We start from the raw sequence: 12,588 nt of genomic DNA on the forward strand, positions 1-12,588 counted from the left end.
AAAGGGTCCATCAAAAGTATGCAACATGGGTACTCCCTCAATGAGGATTTATTTTTGTCATACAATCAGTGCTTCCGCTTGAACTTTGAGTAAAATTGTAGGGAGATACGTTGAAAATACAAGTTGAAAAAGTAGTTTTTCATTTTTTATTTTTTTATAATCTTTTTACATTTTTACTCCAAAAATGGTGAATCATCCCATGTGGTTGACATCATCATCTTGAATCTTATTGGCTCTTATAAATTTTATTTTGGTTGTATAATTTTGTTTTGAGGCCCATTTTGACCTCAAAATTTCTCTAATGTGATTAGGTAGTAGGAGTATGTAAATTTGTGAGTGGAAGATATTTAGAGTTTTAGAGTCATCTCTAGTGTTGGTCTGAGCAGGCCAGTTTAGTACCCTCATGAAGTCACTTCAAGGGATAAGAAACATTCCTTCGCTGACAACAGACTTGTTCAGTACCTCGATGAAGTTGCTTGCCTCACATCTTTGCAAAGGTAGGCTTTCTCTTCCTTCACCATTTATTTATTTTATCTTATTGTAAACATTGGAATTATCTTCTCATTTTATCTAAAATATGTTTCTCACTTCAATTTACTCTTTTCCCCCCTCAAATCAATTGATTCAACACATTAGGACCATTTAATACAAAATTTGATTCAAGGAAACAAGATCCTATAATGGATGTGGGTGTCATATTTCTGCTAAGGATTTCATTATGAGTGAGTCATATTTTCCGTTCGAGCATCATAGACTCAAAATATGTTTAGACTGAGGAAAAGTAGGAGATCAAAAGTGAGTGAAGCCTTGTGAGTCATCAAAATTCCCTTTCAATGTTTTTCCACATCATCTCATAGTCAAACATGCCAACTTTCATACATGGTCTTATTAAAACAAAGCACAAGAAAAGAACAAAAGAAAAAATGACATGACATACAAGAAAGGAAATAAAGAAATAAAGTAGTATGTAATGATCAGTAAAGGACATGCAAAGAGAAAATCTCAAATGAGAAGGAAAATGCAGAATGCAAGGAATGAATGTAGGGTCCGAAGCCAAGGCCAAATTCAACTAAGGTACGGAAATTCTATGCCAAAAAGATGCAAGAAAGTGCAACAACTTTAATAAACAAAAGAATAATTAAGCTTAAATGCTAATCTATAGAAGGTCATGATTATGTAAAATCATATTTGTAGTGTAGCCATGAGAGTTGTTCTTGAGATGCAAGTATAAATATATTAGTGATCAAAACCAAGAAAAACAATGTGCAAATGAAAAGGAATTTACCTATGTTTCCCGCACAAGAATTTGAAGGTCTTGAATACTAGAAAAAAGTGTGCCATAAATGTTTCCTTTAATGATATTTCAATTTCACCTTGTTGATATATCCATTCATTTGGGTTTTAATTCTTAGCAAACATCAAGTAAGATTGAAACTTATTATTAACAATATAATTTTGTAATTAATATTAGTCTAGCTAACCAATAATTAGATAAATGGAATTCAAAATAACTAGATTGAAAACCTTGAAATTCTTGCGAATATGGGCTTCCAATTAGTGCAATAAAATTATAGAGAGAATATTGCAAGGAAAACATAGCCTCATCTTGTTCGAAAACCTTTTCAAGGTCGTGATGGCTTGACATAACCATCAGTGACATGAAGTGCCTTAATTGCTTGACAAGTATATCAACATTTAGATGATGAATGGTAAGAATTTATTGGCTTGATGAATTCAAGAGGTGCAAAACAATTGTCATCACATCTGCTCGTGGGAAAATGATTAACGAGATGGCAGGTATTAGATCCATTATGTCAATCAAATTGGTCAATTAACACACAATTTTCTCCATTTTCCAAAGAGGGAAATGAATCTAGTTGAGATATTTCATGAATGTTCGAATAACGAGATCTTCCTCTCGTAGACTGATGATTGGAAATCATGCATTCCTCTTCTCAAATGAAAGAAATAATTACCTTTGTTTAATGGTGTTGTCATTGATGCCAATGTTTGTTAATGAAAACTCTTAATGGCGAGAAACCCTAGTGTCCTTGCAATTGTTGATGTGTTTGAGATGAAGGTTAGTGAACTTGATCTGAAGATCATCCTTATTGTATTCCCCTTTTTAAGATTATTCTAGTGGTATGTGGCATCCCCTGAGAGCCCTCATAGTTTGAGATTTATGCTTGTTTGAAGATGAAGCCCAAATCTGTGGGTGAAAACCCCAAAGCTGGATAATGGGGCATGGTATCATTGGTTGAACCCAATTATAATTCAATCGTTGGATTAGGTCCAAGGCCAAATGGTCTTCCGTAAATTTTGTGAGGTAGGTGATTCATCTTTTGCACTAAGGGAAGTCTGAACCAAACCATAGACCATTCGAACCCTCTTCTTCATGTATTTTGGCTCAAATGGTTCTTCCTACTCATGGAAATATTTTGGCATTCTTTAGTGGATTATAGTAGCATTTTGATTGTAGTTTCATTTGAGTATTCTAAGTACTATTGCAGTGATTCTAATCATATCTAAGTGGAAAAAGTAGTAATTCCAAAAATTGTTGAAACTAGTTTTGGCCCTGTCATTGGTAATTCTAGTGCACACGAAAACAGGGTTTCTTGATGAAATTGGGGTAAATACTTGGTTTTGGTTGTTGAATGGAGTAATGGCGATTGTGCACTATTTTCAGAAAGCATATGCAGTTGAAAGGTGGTCAAGAATTTTAGTAGGTTCAGTTAGTTGATGGTTGGTAGCAGGTTGACAGTTTGAACATACTCTATGCTTTGCATGGAAGTCAGAATGTTCTTTTTCACGATAAAATGAAAAAACTATAAGCTTTTTTGGTTTTATGTGTAAATTCAATGACTTTAGCGGGTACATTGGGAAAAGGATAGTTGGCATCAATGGGGGAATGTGATGTTTTGGCATGTAGAGGAGGTGGTAAGTGGAATCCATCGCACCGCTTTTTCGGATAAATGGTTTTGGGGAGAGGCCTTCTGAATTACTGTGATTTTACTCTGCAATTTTCACTTTTACTCTGCTGCTTTATTGATATTTATTGATAGTGAAACTTTTGAAGCTTAGGGCCTTCTCTTCAGGGTTCAATTCCAAAATTGCACCCCTAAAGTACTAGCTTGGCTTCTAGTCAGCTTGTTTAATCTTTCAATGTAATCTTCTCGGTTTGTCAACTTATCATGGATTACCATAGGACTGGAGAGTATGTTTTCTCTTAAGATGCCATACTTTGTCATAAAAATATCAATGTCTGCTTGGATGCTTTGACACCTTTTCTCCAGATTTACAATCAGGTTCCTTTTGGTGAGAACCTTCTTTATTTCAATTATGGTTGCTATTCTATCATCAACTTCTAGTTCATCCAGCTGGTACCTATTTCTTTTGTTCAAAAATGTGATCAATTGATTGCCTTCTTCAGGCTTATCTCCCAATTCTTCTATTGTCTTGTGGATTGCTTCTATGGCCATTTTGACTAATTTAGTCTGTTCAAAAATAACCTGAATAGAAGGCCAAACATCATTGATGGAATCAATTATGTTGGTCCAAAGAATTTCTTTCATGTCTCCCAGTGGCTCTTGCAATGTTAAGTCCTTTTCAAGGAATTTTATTCTTTCTACCATCCTTTGGTTCTTCTGAGGTTCTTATTTCTGATGTATTTGTGCAAGTTTACAATTGGTTTCCAAACTTGACACTTGTTCTCTAAGTTTCTTAAGTTTAGTGGCCTAGATGCTCATTTCTTCCATGGCCTTGATCAATTCTATAGTCTTTTTTGTTGGTGTCTCTGCGCTTGTTGATGTACCTGAAACTAGTAAAGCAGTAGCTGGTGGAATTGTTGGTGCTAATGCAATAGCCAATGTGGAGGATACTGTGGTGGAGATTGTTGGAATTACAGTTTGAGTGGTGGCCAACTCACTCTGCTTAGACTGTATCAAGTTATCCAGCTCCTCCTCTATCTCTTTGAGTTGTTCATTAAGATTTAGGACCAAGTCCATAAGCTCTTCCTCCTTCTTGGTTTCCATTACTTCAGCGGTCTGAGGATGATGAAGAGAAGGAATCTTGAGCTGCTTTTTCAGTGCAGCTATGTCATCATTTTTCTTCTTGATAAGATTTTCTGCTACTTTCACATCCTTGGGATTATGTCCTTGTTCTATGACCAAGTCTTCCAAGGACTTTATTCTAGTGTCCTTGGCCTGTGAAGAGGCCTTCTCCAACTGGAATTTTGCTGACATGTTATTCAGTGAATTCTGAAGTTGGTGGGCTGTTATTGCCTTGCTGGTCAAAGTGGAGTATACCATTTCACCAGTTTGCTTCTGTAACTCAATTTGGTCAATAAGATAGATATCCTTTGCCAATACTTCAAAATATATTTTAAGATAATCTGCCATTGACTTGGGTTGCTGTATGGTCGGTTTCAAAAAAATCATCTACATTTTCCCTTCTTTTATGTCAAAGGCTAACATTAGCCTTGTTTGGTTTGCTAGAGCCATTTTTAGGTAATGTGCATAACTTTGCACCTTTAGCCTTTCATTCCTTGCTTTGATTTCCTTGTATTTCTCTTTGATATCTAGGCTTTGGCCAGTAGGAGCCCTGAAGGAGGATACTTCAACACTCTATTTCCTTTCCAACATTTGAGCCTACGAGGTGGAAGGTTCTTGTGTACCTCCTAAAGGAGTAGTATGCATACTTTCTATTCTTTCTGCACATGTAGTTCCTACTGTCTCCTAAGTATATTCTTGCTTTGAAAATGGATTCAACCTTTGCCTCTTAACATATGTTTGGGAAACCGGTATGCTGGAAGGAGTGGCCTCCTCTCTATCTCTTTTGTGGTTCCTCTCCTCATTTAGAGGAGTTTGTAAAATAAGAGGATTTCTCATGATTTGTTCTGGTTGAGCAAGTTCCTCGTAAATTTCAGGTTGTCCTGATTCTTTTGGCTATTCTGAAAGCTCTGATTTCTCTGATGGCCTTCCATGATCTGATGCCCTTGCTTGCTTTGATGGCCCTGCTTCTGCTATCTTCTCACTGTGTCCCTGTGACTACCTTTGAGATTGTGTTTCTACTGGCACCTATACAAATGAATCCTCATCAAGTCTTCTATCTAAATCTATCAATACATTATCAACAACAACGTCTATACCATCTTGATCTATCAAAGTGCTTTCCACCCATTCAAGCCTATTTTCATACTGTTCAATTTCAGGGATTCTATGGTGGATGTAAGGAGATAGTTTATTCTTTTGTCTCCTATTACAAATGAAGTCTAAGGGGTCATAATTCCATATAAAGCTCTGTTTCAGTTTCAACCTCTGGAGGATTTCATCTGCTTCTTTTCCTACTTCCCTACTGTTACAAATAAATGGGCCAAGCTGATCATTTATCCTAAGTTGATATTTCTTCTTATCTTTCACAAAATTCACCTCATCTGAATTTATCATTTGCCTGTAGTACTCCAGGGAAAACAATCTCATAGGGAGGTATCTGAGCAGTTTGTAGGGAGCTAGTTCACATCCACAGATTTTGATTTCAATGTGGTTTTGGTACAAGTACCAATCCCCCACTTTGTATTGCTTAGACAACTGTAAAACCCTTCTGATGTCTACATTGATTCTAGGGGGAGGGCTTCCTAGTAGCATAGTTGTCACTGGGTACATAAAGAGGTCTATGAAGTCGGTGTAAGAATATTAAGAGTCAAATTGACGGATTAACAAAGTCAAGAAGATCACTGATCTGGGGTTTCTTTTAGTATCAAGATTTTTGAGGGTGATCGGAAATCTATCAGCTTGATAATACAATAATAAATGATATATAACTGAGGAATATTTAAACACGCTTTCATTTTCCAATCTCATGAATTGATCATGCATTTTATCAGCAATGAACTTAACATAGTCAATCATGATGGCTGGTGGTTGCCCAGGAGAGTAGATGGACATAAAGGATATTATGATTTCATCAACAAATTCACTTGTGATGTTACCTAACACACTCGATATCATGCCTATGATGTCTCGGCCAAGGTTGGAGAAAATAGTACACAGGTAAGGGGGAGAGTCCTTTTGGGTGTGTTGTTCTTCTCTAATGAAGGTCTGGTATAAATGAGCAAGTCTCATTGAGGTGAGTGTAGGGTATCTGTTCAACATATCTCCAATAGAAAAAGGAGCCAGGCTTTGGTTTGGCACTAATTGTAGCATTTTGTTAATGGATTCAACAGTGATGGTAAATAGAACAGACTGGTAAGGGGTTCTCACTGCCATTTGGATGGGATCATAGTTCATGTGGCAGTAATGTCCAATCTCTGTGAAGACATGAACTCTGGGGAACTGGTACTTGGGAAAACCTAATTCCCAAAGACCAATGTGGTTGGCATGGTTCAGGTACTAGTCTATGTACTTGTAGAATGGTTTCAAAGGGGATCTTGAGACAGAGGTATCTTTAATCTGGAAATCTTTGTCTGCAAGTGGGAGATGATATAAATCCCTATGAGGAGTCGTAATGTGCATGATATTCAATGTAATTTGGGCATCCATCCTTGGTTCTTGTGGATTCAAGGACAGAGGCAAAGGGTTTCAGATAATTTTGGGAAAAACTAGTCTAGCTCAGGTATTTTGGAGTCAACAAACAACTTATCTTACTAAATTACTTAGTATTTGAAGTAATTTAGTTCAGGTTTGGCAAGAAAACAAGGTTTCTCAGTGAAATTGGGGTAAATACCTGGTTTCGGTTATTGAATGGAGTAATGGTGGATGTGCACTGTTTACAGGAAGCGCACATAGTTGAAAGGTGGACGAGAACTTTAGCAGGTTCAGTCAGTTGGTGGTTGGTAGTAGGTTGACAGTTTGAACGTACTCTATGCTTTGCATAGAAGTTAGAATGTTATTTTTCACGATAAAACAAAAAAACTATAAGTATTTTTAGTTTTATGTGTAAAGTCAATGACATTGTCGAGTACATTGGGAGAAGGACAGTTGGCACCAACGGGGGATGTGATGTTTTGCCGTGTAGCGGAGGTGGTAAGCGGAATCCATTGCACCGCTTTTTGGGATAAGTTTTTTCGGGGGGAGGCTGCCCGATGCCATTCATCGGGTGCCACATAGCGGCGGGGTGAACAGTGAAACCATTCACATCGAGCGGGTAAAGGTCGACCTCCAGAGGCTTCCCAATATGAGTGTCGACCGTTAAATATGAAGGGGTCAGATCGCATGGTGATCGGGCCAATGATTTGATCGAAGATTTAATGGGGGGGCCTGATAGGGTTCAAATGAGCATAAGGCTTAATTAACTGCGTATTAGGGAGGATTAATGACGTTGGGGGTGATTTGATTGGCGGGGATAGATTTAATTAATCACTGATTGACTAATTACTCTTTTTATTTGGCGGAGGGTTATGGTTCTTAATTGGGTGCTGATCGACTAATTAATCCATTTAACTATTCACTTAATAAGGTTTATGTTTCAAACCTTGGGGCAAGATATTTATCATATGGAATTTAATAAAATATACCTGGAAGTGTTTATTTTTAGGAGTTAATAAATATAATTAAAATTAAAGGTTAATATGAAATGAAGGCGGAAAAGTGGATTTTTCACTAAGTATAATGCATTTGACATTTATTTACATATTCACATTTACACATTATAACTTAGGCTAAACACATTTTTTGGGTTTTTTTGTGGAAAAAAGGGGTTTTCTATAGGGGTAATTACTTTCCCTAGGCAAATGGTGATTATACCTTAGGAAAAGGGATTTTTTTAGATGAAATGAATGAATTATGGAGGGGGTGAATGTTGGTGAGGGGGCTTCAGTACTTAGACCCAATAAGTTATGGGGCCGAGGGTCCGGTCCCTCCAAAAGTTAGAGAAATTTGTTGAGCCCCTTTAACTCAAGGTTTTATGTACTTTTGACTTTATGGGAAATTAATAAACTTAAGGGTAAAATGAAAGGGGAAATTAATCACTTGACTTTATGTAATTGCTCAATTATCATCCGCACTTTAGCAATTTGATGATGAAAGTAAATGATATGATCTTTAACTAATCATTCATCACAATTCCGCAACCATACAACTACTTACCCATCTACTCATCCTACCATTTTTTCTACTCTTTATTACAGTGCACTTAAGCTGTCAAACCCTTTATCAAAACATTTTTATTTTCTTTTACAATAGAAATCTATCTAAGTCTATCCTTATTACATCCAAGGGCTCAGAATAAATTGTTGAGCTCCTTTTATTTCCTCTACCTATCTACTTATTTACCAAGATTAAACAGTTTGGTCAGATTTTATTCTCTATCTCTAAGCATGAAATTCAAAACATGGAATAACCAACATTAAATTGTTTAGTTACCATGGATTGTGGCATAAATAACAAGTTGCACACAATCATTATTGTACGAAAAGTAAAATAGCAGTGGCATTTGGACTTGCAAACTTTCATGGTTTTTTTTTGCCATTTTTTCTGACCATTTTCATTCATTCTGCACTTTGATTTTTTTTTTAGGACATACCCTCTTTACATTTTTTATTTTTTTTTATTTTTTGAATATGAAAAACATTTGTAGAATGAAAAGGTATGTACATATTACAGATTTCATCCCAGCCATTCAAAAATTATGACACCTATTGGTATAGGAACATAACAGTGGCTCCACTTGGGGATGGCATTTCCTAGTGAAATGTCAAGAACTAGTAGATCAATGGCCTTCTGAATTACTATAATTTTACTCTACAATTTTCTCTTTTACTTTGCTGCTTTATTGATATTTATTAATAGTGAAACTTTTGACGCATAGGGCCTTCTCTTCGAGCTTCAACTCCAAAATTTACCATCCAATCCACACTAACTTTATGAAGGATATAATATGTACAACTGATTAGTGAAGTCAATGACTGGGATCTATATAGTGCTCAAGCATTCGACCATTGACTGATCCTCCTTCTACTTCTGCACCATCCAATTCTTGGAGAAAATAATAATTATTACCTCTAAAAGCATAAATAATGTAAGGACCTTTCCATAGGAAGTCAAACTTCCCATGTTTCCCTTTATCTTCCCTTCTTGAGTTCCATTTCAAGACTTTATCTCCTAGATAGAAATCTTCTGCCTTGGTTCTTTTTTCAAAATCTTCTTGATTCTCCCCCGCACAACCTAGGACCTGATATACATTTCCTCCCTGGTTTGCAGCAAGTGGATTTTCTAGTTGATCCTCCTTTGAATATCATTTTGCTCAACCTATGCTTCTAGGATTAATTTCATCACTGGTGTTCCCAAAGAAGATGGGAAAACAACCTCCATACCATAGACTAGCTGATAGGGACTGGTACCAATAGATTTCTTTGTGGTCAACCTATCTACCCACAAGGCATTTACTAGTTTCTTGTTCCAGGTTTTCTTGTTATCTTCCAATAGTTTTTTGATGATATTCATTAAGATCTTATTGGAAGACTCTACAAGTCCATTTCCTTGGGGATAGTAGGCTGTGGAGTGACGAAGGGTTATGTGATATTTGTTATAGAAATCAATCATCCTCCTTGATTTAAAGGCTACTACATTGTCTGTGATGATTTTGGCAGGGCAACTGAATCTGGACAGAATGTTGGCCTCAAGGAAACCTATTATGACAGTATCAGTAGCTTGTCTTGACGGCATGGCTTCTATCCAGTTTGTAAAATAGTTTGTGGCAATCAAGATCCATCTATGTTGGGCAGAGGGTAGTGATAGGCTGATGGGGGAGCAAAGGTATGAATGGAGATGAGGGATGATATTCAGAGGTGTGAGGAAATGATGGTGAGCTAAAAGATGTTGATGCTGTTTCAAAAAGTTCAGGGATTCTATCAGTGGCAAGGGATGACTGAGGGGAGTTCAGAAGGTACTGATCAATTGACAAGTTGGCTTGTTGGATTTCAAGTTCTCTTGTGAATTTTGGATCTAGGATTGTGTCCACAAGTTCACTCTCAGACATGGTTCTAACCAAAGAAAGGTCAAAGTACTCATGAAAAGGGAGGTCTTCAATGAATAACCACTCAAGAGGGCAGGGATTGGATCTAAAAACAGGTCTAGGGCTTACTAAACTTTCGTGTCTTCCGATTATTCTCGGAATAAGGTTGGGATTATCAAATATAGCGGGAGGTTTTGGATCAGGGTTGGCCCTAGTATAATGAGTTCTCCATGAAGCCAGATTTCGATTTTTTTGTGATTTATTTTGCTTTTTTTATGAATTTTTGAAATAACTTCTAATAACCCTTTAAGATGCTTAAAAATAGAAATTTGAATTTCTCAAAGGTTTATTAAAACTAAGGGTTTTCAAGTCCCCAGTATGGTCGCCACTATGTTATCACTCATATTTTTTCCTTAGAAGTTATCAAAGAAGGAATAGTCGGAGGTAACCACAAACCTAATCTTTTAGACCCGGGATCTAGCCAACCTAAATCTAGAGAGGGCTCTCTCTTTATAATTTAACTTTGTTTTGAATAAGATTTCAGGCTAGTTCTTGGTGTTCATGATTGTTTTGTTTTCATTGGATGGTGGAATTAAGAATACAGATGGGCAGAGCAAGTATATAGGCCATTGGGCTATGGAGTCATTCAAGAAAGGCTTAACTGGATTTGATGTATCACTAAGGTAAGAGTGCACAGGGTAGGCTAGCACAACAAAAGAAAATCTGCAAGTTTAAATGAATGAAGTAGTCCTAACCAGGGGAAAGGGCAATGAAGATCCTTTATTATGGACCAATGGGGGGGTAAACTACGAAAGTAAGGGAGAAATTAAGAATTCCCATAACAAGGCAGTTTAGTAGAAAACATAAATAAAGCAAACAGTTAAAACGGAGAGCACTTAAGCTAATTATGATGATATCATTCCTTGTTTGCTTTACAGATTTTATAAGAAACACATTTGAATATTTATAACATGAATAGAATAAAATATTTAAACACGAAGAGATAATACTTATTTGTTCCAACTATGCACAAGAATCTAGTGAAATGTCCTTAGCTTTATTTCATTTCCAGCAAAACGAGTCCACTCTTGAGTACAATAACTCCTTAGCTCCAAAATAAAATGACTATAGAAATGTATTTTAATCCACACTAATTACTTCAATTTGTGAAGTATTTATACCAAAATTGATACAAAATATCTCATAACAATATGAGAATTATTCTAGGAAACAGAAAATATCTTCAACACGAAGATAGATACAGATGGAGAACTATTTTCTTGATGTCCCTTTTATTGTGACTGTGCTCGCTATTGTAATTCGGATTTGGCTATTTCAATTGCTTTGTAGTTGTGTGCTTCAATCACTTTCTATCTTTGACCTACTGATACTCTTTACCTGTTCTGCTTTGACCCTGTATTACCTATTCTGCCTGGCAGCAATGTTTTACTATGTAGATTTACTGCAGTAACTTTATAGTAAATCTATAAGTTTTGTCCACCATTCACTGTCAGGTAAATTCATCGTTATCATTTTACTGTAAATCTCATCAGCTTATGTATACTTAGAAAAGTTTTTCCTACTGGTAAACAAGTGCTTGACTTCATGCTCTATGTAAAATAGATTCTCAAGACAATCATATAGTACCTTTCCAGTGGGCAAAGATTTCACCACTGAAGTACTAGCTTGGCTTCTAGCCAGCTTCTTTAATCTTTCAATGTAATCTTCTTTGGTCATCAACTTATTATGGATTAGAATAGGAATGGGGAGTCCTTTTTCTCTTAAGATTCCATACTTTGTCATAAAAATATCAATGTCTGCTTGGATGCTTTGACACCTTTTCTCTAGATTTAGCATCAGGTTCCTTTTGGTGACAACCTTATTTATTTCAATGATGGTTCTTCTACCATCAATTTCTAGTTCATCCAGCTGGTACCTGTTTCTGTTGTTCAAAAATGTGATCAATTGATTGGCTTCTTCAGGGTTATCTCCCAATTCTTCTATTGTCTTGTGGATTGCTTCTCTGGCCATTTTGACTAATTCAATCTGTTCAAAAATAACCTGAATAGAAGGCCAAACATCATTGATGGAATCAATGATGTTGGTCCAAAGAATTTCTTTCGTGTCTCCCAGTGGCTCTTGCAATGTCAAGTCCTTTTCAAGGACTTTTATTCTTTCTACCATCCTTTGGTTCTTCTGAGCTTCTTCTTTCTGCTGTATTTGTGCAAGTTTACAATTGGTTTTTAAACTTGACACTTGTTCTCTAAGTTTCTTAAGTTTAGTGGCCTAGATGCTCATTTCTTCCATGGCCTTGATCAATTCTGTAGTCTTTTCCGTTGGTGTCTCTATGCTTGTTGATGTACCTGAAACTGGTAAAGCAGTAGCTGGTGGAATTGTTGGTGCTAATGCAGTAGCCAACGTGGAGGGTACTTCGGTGGAGACTGTTGGAATTACAATTTGAGGAGTGGTGGCCATCTCACTCTGCTTAGACTGTCTCAAGTTATCCAAATCCTTCTCGGTCTCTTTGAGTTGTTCATTAAGTTTAGGACCAAGTCCATAAGCTCTTACTCCTTCCTACTTTCCATTACTTCAGCTGTCTAAGGATGATGAAGAGAAGGAATCTTGAGCTACTTTTTCAGG

Source organism: Pinus tabuliformis, chromosome 7, assembly GCF_031772625.1.
Source record: "Pinus tabuliformis cultivar Carrire ecotype Pingquan chromosome 7, CPIR1, whole genome shotgun sequence".
NCBI classification, from domain to species: domain Eukaryota; kingdom Viridiplantae; phylum Streptophyta; class Pinopsida; order Pinales; family Pinaceae; genus Pinus; species Pinus tabuliformis.